The sequence below is a fragment of the Balaenoptera musculus genome, chromosome 20, assembly GCF_009873245.2.
Source record: "Balaenoptera musculus isolate JJ_BM4_2016_0621 chromosome 20, mBalMus1.pri.v3, whole genome shotgun sequence".
Classification (NCBI taxonomy): domain Eukaryota; kingdom Metazoa; phylum Chordata; class Mammalia; order Artiodactyla; family Balaenopteridae; genus Balaenoptera; species Balaenoptera musculus.
Window position 1 is genome coordinate 57,097,144 of NC_045804.1, and position 6,983 is coordinate 57,104,126.

Genomic DNA, 6,983 nt, shown 5'->3' on the forward strand with positions numbered 1-6,983 from the left:
TGTGTTTAATATTTGCTGTCAAGTGAAAGAACAGAATAGCTAGACAAAAGACACAGATGGTTTTTTAAGTTGATGTGTTATTTTTGTTGGCTGTGTCACATTTAAACATAGACGAGATTTATTATGGGATCTGTCTTGAAAGCAGCCCTTTGCCCCTATTTTGCTGTCATAGGGTTGGCTAGTACATCTTCTGATACTTAATACAGTCTCTGATACATAAAGGAATTTCCTTATCTCACATTCAAAATGCAGCAAACATGCATATTAAGTCAGCCTTCACATCAATCAGTTCTCATTGCTGTGTATTTACAGCAACAGATTTCTAACTATTATCATAATCTCCTCCAGGCAACTGTGTCTGGGCACCGTGGACTCTTGAAGTTTGAATGTGAGCCAAGAGAAAGACTAGGTGTATTGGTTTATTCACTCATTCAGCAGACATGGGTCCAGCAACTTCTGGGCATGGGAGGCCTTGGGGTAGCTGACTAGGGTAGGACATGCGCCCCACCCAATGGGGTCATGGTCTCAGCACCAATAAGGGGTTGTTGTGATGCTGAGAGCAGTTACCTTAAAGAGTTGTTGGACGACTCAGTGAGTTAATTCATATAAAGGGCTGAGAAGAAAGCTCAGCGTATAGGGGGTGCTTGATAAATGCTAGCTACCGTTATCAATCTTAAAAGGCAAAAAGGGCTTAGTGGTTAAAGTACAGACTGGACTGGGTTGAGATCCTAACTCTACCATTTGCTCATTGTGTGACTGGGGGTGAATTACTTAACTTCTCTGGGCCTCAGTTTCTTCATCCATATGGTGGGAATAGTAATAATACCTAGCTCAGAGACTTTTTGCGGGTTGAAGGAACCTGCCTTGCAAGGTTAGTTTCTACAGGGAGAGTGCTTCGAACAGTTTCTGGCACATAGGAGGCACTCAGTAAATGTTAGCTGTATAAACAAGGAGAAGTACATGGACTTCTCTGGGGGCACAGAGGAGGAAGGAGCAGTCCAGCTGCCTGGAGGAGGGTAGCAGAAGAACCCGAAAGTTACGACTGAGGTATTATTTAGAAGCCCAATCACAGGAGGAGGAAGGATTGTCCAGAGAGAGGGGAGCAGGTGAAAAGTGAGAAGGCATGGTGTGATGAAGAAATGGTGGGTGCCTGTGCATGTCTGGGATTCGGGGGCTTCAGGTGGGAAACAGGCTGGAGAAGCAGGCAGAGGTCAACTCCCCAGCAACTTCACTACCTCCAGTTGTGCTGGCTATCCCAGCTGTTTCCCACTTCTGGACCTTTGCACTTGGTGTTTCCTTTGCCCACAACTCTTCCATGGCCACTTCTGTCTTTCCTTTTAGGCAATGTAAACGTCACCTCTTCATAAAGGCCTTATCTGACATCCATTCCTCCTGCCGGGACTCAATTGCATCATCTTGGTTATTTCTTTCAAAACGATTTCATGTTTCCTCAATTCATAATTATATCGCATACGTGGTTATCTCTTTATTCACTTCCTCCACTGGAGGATAAAGTCTGTGAGTGAGGTACAGATCATGTCCCTCTGGTTTATCACCATACCTCCACACTTAGCCAGCTAGCATAGAGCCTGGTACATAATCAGCACTCAGTAAATATTTGTTGAAAGAATGATTGACTAATGAAGGACCTGCCTTGCCATGCTGAGGACTTTAGATTCTTCCTGCAGGTGTTCTGCATGGGAATGACATGATCAGATTCCTACTGTAGAACGATAACTCGGTGACATCGTAGCAGGTGAATAGAAGGGGGATGAGATTAGAGACCAGCACTCCAGAGATGGTGGCCGATGGTCAAGCAGGAGATGATGAGCATCTATAAGTAGACCAAGTCAACAAAATCCAGCATCCCTAAAGAAACTGGCAGGAAAGAACCAATAAAATCGAATAAAAACAGAGCATTGTTTACTTATACTTGGTCCTTGTTTCCGGAAAGGACCAAGATGACTGACTTAAATGTTTATAATGTAACAAAATAAAATGAAAGAAAGATAAATGGATGGGGAACTCATAACAAAAGGAGACGAAAAAAGAGAAAATGAACTTAGGAAGAGATTAGAAAGTGCTGGCTTTGAAGTCTATCCTTTTGCTAGAGGTGGGCCATAGATTTAGTATTTTGGTAGTTTTTTTCTCCAGCCAGTGTGGAGAGAGAGACACACAATCAATTACATGCATAGTAAGTCCTTGTGATAAAGTGTAATACATCCGTACAATGGAGCACTACTCAGCAATAAAAAGAAGTGAGCTATACACATAGCATCATGGCTGAATCTCAAAATCATTATGCTGAATGAAAGAAGCCGGACCAAAAAGGGTACAAACTGTAGGATTCCACCCCATATAAAATTGTAGAAAATGCAAACTAATCTATAGAGTGAGAAAGCAGATCAGTGGTCACTTTGAGGTGGGGCAGGGAGAAGGGATGAGGTGGGATGGATTATAAAAGGCCGGAGAAACTTTGGGGGCAGGGTGAGGAAAGTGTTTATTGTCTTGATTTTGATGATGACTTCATGGGTACAAGCATGTATCCTAACTTAACAATTTGCATACTTCAATTAGGTACAACTTCTTGTGCATCCTGTACACTTCAATAAAGCTATAAAAAAGTTAAATTAGATAAACATCTGGCAAAGCAGTCCCTGAGAGCTCAGGTAAACCCTTGATGAGCATGGAGGTATCTCAAGAATTTAAAGTAAACTGACTTCAGCAATAAAAATTTTAAAAAATATATTTTTAACAATAAATATCAGTCTCCTTTTATAAAATATAAAGATATATTTACCCAGTTTGAGACCTCTTAAATTACATTTATGTACCAGACATTAGTGTTACCCTAATAGACCCCCTCTGTTTGAATTTATTTGACCTCAAACGGAAACTAAAGCACAGATTCTTTAATTACTTTGGAATTAAGTGCTGCCCTTTGAATCCAAACAGACGTATTGTCAGAGGCTGTATCAGAAGACATTAATAGTAATGAACCTGTAGTGACCAAGGGTCACCCTAAGTAATGAATGCCTCAAGCAGGACGCATATCTTTTCCATGTTTTCCCATCCTGTTGGGCATATAAGTTATGCTCCCTTGCTACATGATGTTGAGAGGAAGAACCTCCCAGATGCAGATTTAATTCTCATGGCAACTTTTCCAAAGACTCTTGTCTGTAGGCTATGAATAGCAGATTAAAAATAATAATAACAGTAATCAGTTTATGCAATTCTGAAGTAGAAGAAGTCTGTGTGTGTGTGTGTGTGTGTGTGTGTGTGTGTGTCTTTCTTAGGGACCAGAAAATACTAAAGGTAAGAGGAATATGACCACCCAGAACTGCTTACGTTAAAGTGAAAATGATTACATTTATGCTGATTGTTGTGCCAGGCCCTATGCTTAGCATTGTATCCTTTAATCTTTACACCAAAATAACTTCCCAAAGTAAATAATGTGATTATGCCCATTTTATAAATACTTGGGAAGAAAAAAGATAAGTGGCCCACAGTCACACAGCTAAGAGGTGGCAGAAGTGAGATTTCAACCCAGGTTGCCTGACTCCAAAGTCTTAAACCTGAGGCTGATTTTCTCCAGTGGTCCTTTAGGGTTATTAGAAATAGTCTGCAGATTTACTGCTAAACTACCTAGTAGTGGCCAAAGCAAAGAGGGAAACATGATTAGGCATTTATCACACTGCCCCTAAGACAAAGACAAATTGATTCAAGAGAAACAGCAAGTTTCCTGCGAAAAATGTCTTCTATAGGTTCTAACGAAGAGTATGCCCTGTGATGAATAGATAAAACCTTCCATTGCATCCCTCCGGGAGAGAGAATCAAGAATTTTACTACAGGGACTTCCCTGGCGGTCCAGTGGTTAAAACTCCGCACTTCCAATGCAAGGGGTGTGGGTTTGATACCTGGTAGGGGAACTAAGATCTCACATGCTGCGAGGTGCGGCCAAAAAAAAAAAAAAAAGCAGTTTCAGTACAATAAGATGAATAACTTCTGGGAATCTAATGTAGAGCATGGTGACTATAGTTAATACTGTATTGTACACTTGAAAATTGCTAAGAGATTAGATCCTAAATCATCTTAATTTAATCATCCTAAATCATCATGCTATGTATCTTGTACTTACATAATGTTACTTGTCAATTATATATAAACTGGAAAGAAAAAAAGAATTTCACGACAGCTACACCCTATGCTGGCCCTTGATACAGACTTGTGCCCAGCTGTTCAGCGAGGGTCCAGCCCAGTTGTCCAAAATCTCAGATGTTTTTCAGGGAAAACGTATCTGGACAGATAGAGGCCACATGCCCTCTGGTCAGTCCATCATCACTACTGTGTCTCAAGAACAGTCTTGGCAGCAAAGAATTGGTCCTGGAGCAAACCCAAATGTCCTTAGGTACTCAGGGCTGTGCTCAGTTGCACCCCACCCACATATCTCACCAGGCCAGTCATCTGCGCCCCCAGCACACGGCAGAGCTGAACAGCTCCGTGTCTGTCCTGAAGTATGCATCATCCAGTGGAATAGAAAACGTGTCGATAAATAACTCATGCTGTGTGAGAAACACTGTACAGAGGCGCTTATGAGAAGCGCGGGTGACGTAAAGGATGTGCTCAGCCCCAGCTGGCAGAGGTGGGGGAGTTCTCCCTGGGCAGACCCTGGAGTGGGATTCACCAGCACGCCAAACCTCCTGCTCAGCACGATACCCACGTGGGCTGCCGAGGCTCGGAGGTTTTGCCGTTTACGGGAGGCCCCCGCGTCTCACCATTGTCGGATTCCCTAGCTGGCTAGATGGCTCTTCTGATGCTTCTTCTGCGTCGGGCCTCCCGGCTCCGCGCTGAGCACAGTGCAGTGGAGACCGGGCACGTTCCACTGCTGGGGAATCCAGCAGCTCACTCGCTGCCTGTCACTCTGCTTCCCGTTGTTCCCAAAGAAGATCCAGAGCCCTTGCCGTGGCCTCCCTTGCAGCTCTGCCCCCGCCATGCGCCCCCCAGTCGCTTCCGCCCCGCCGGGACGGCCTCCCTTCCGCCTCGCGGACTCGCCGGGCCGCGCTGCTCTCGGGGCCGGGGCTCGTCCGCCTGCTTGGCCTGCTCTTGCTTTATTTCTCGCCGTTCAGGCGTCAGCTCCGGAGTCCGCTCCTCAGAGAGGCCTCCTCTGACCACGCTGCCGTACTACACTGGAATGTTCTTGTGTTGCCTTCAGCACACTTACCGATGCCTGAACTTGCTCGGCACATTCATTTTTTACCCCCCCTACATCGGAAGCCCCAGGAGGTCAGAGACTCTGTCTTATCTTGGTGCCCAGAGCGATGCCTGGCACCCAGCAGGCGCTCAGTGGGCATCTGCGGGCTGTCGTGCTCCCTCCCAGACCAAATGGGTCGATGTCCGGGCCCAGTGGAGGGCGCTGTGGCACAGGAGGCCGTGGGGCTCCTGCGCTGTGCCTGGATGAGGCCTCCAGTGCACGAATGCTGTCCCCCGGACCCCAGTGGACGTCAGCAGGGACCAGTGACCCATCTGGTGCAGAGTCAGTCCCTTTGCTCCAAGGACACACGTCTGCTTCTGGTTTCAGCAGTCACGCCCTCATCTGGCTCACTGGGAGGACCTGCCCTGCTTCCAACTCCTGAGTACATCCCAGAACAGAAAGAAAAGTGAACATGTAAGATGGATAGATATTTGGGATGTAATGGAGGAAAGAAGGGTTTAAAGCACTCTGTCCACAGTCCTGAGACTGACTGAATTAATGTGGGATAGAGAAGCAGGGTCCACAGGAATCCCAGGGAAGGCTCTAGGAACATGAAGAGGTCTGGCCACCAAGGGGAAGAGTTGGGGTTCAGGTCCCAGGATGGCTCCAGAGAAACCCCAGGCACTAGAAACAAGGTGTTTCCAGAGGAAAAGAAAGCTCTCACCTGCTTTGAGTGTTTTGTTTTTTTAATAACAAAACCAAACGTTCATTATTACACATTTACTGAAAACAGAAACAGTTATGGCCCAATAAACCAGCTGCTAAACAAGCTGGAATAAGAGAAAAAAAACTGATTAATTTGCCCAAACGGAGAAACATACCGTGTTTTTATTTTTCTTTTTTGGCCACGCCACGTGGCATGTGGGATCTTAGTTCCCACACACACCCCTTGCATTGGAAGCATGGAGTCTTAACCACTGGACCGCCAGGGAAGTCCCCCATACCATGTTTATGGATTGAAGTGCTCAATATCGTTAAGAAGGCAGTTCTCCCCAAGTAGATCTATAGAGTCAATGCAGTCACTACTGAAATCCCAGCAGGCTTTTAAAAATAGGCATTGATGACCTGATCCTAAAATTTACGTGGAAACAGAGAGGACCTAGAATAGCCAAAGCTATTCTTTGGGAAAATAATAAACAAAGTTGGAGTACTTAGCCAATTTCACACTTACTGTAAAGACATAATAAAGACAGTGTGGTGCTGGTATAAGGATCAACATAACATAACAGAGAGTCCAGAAACAGATCTTCCCGTTTGCTAACAAATGATTTTCTCGAAAGGCACCAAGGAAATTCAATGGGGAAAGGATAGTTTTAAATAAATGGTGTTGGAGCAGTTGGATATCCATATGCAAAATAAATCTTACACCATACACACAAATTAACTCAAGATGGCACATAGAACTAAATATAATGAAAAACTAGAAACCTTCCAAATGAAGAAAACAATTTTGTGTGTGACCCTGAGTTAGGTAAAGACTTCTTAATTATGACATCACAAATGTAATCCATAAAAGAAAACATTGATAAATTGGAATTAATTAAAATCAGTCTGCCCAAGCCCTCATATAGAAATATGATGGATAACATATTTGCAGATAAGACTCTAAAAATCATTAGGTGATGAAATACTATTCTCCCTGGGAAATCTTGAGGGATTGTGGCCAGTTTTTTTTTTTTTAATTGATAAGCACTAGGCAAATATTTCTAGAACTTAGGAGAGCTGTAGCTAC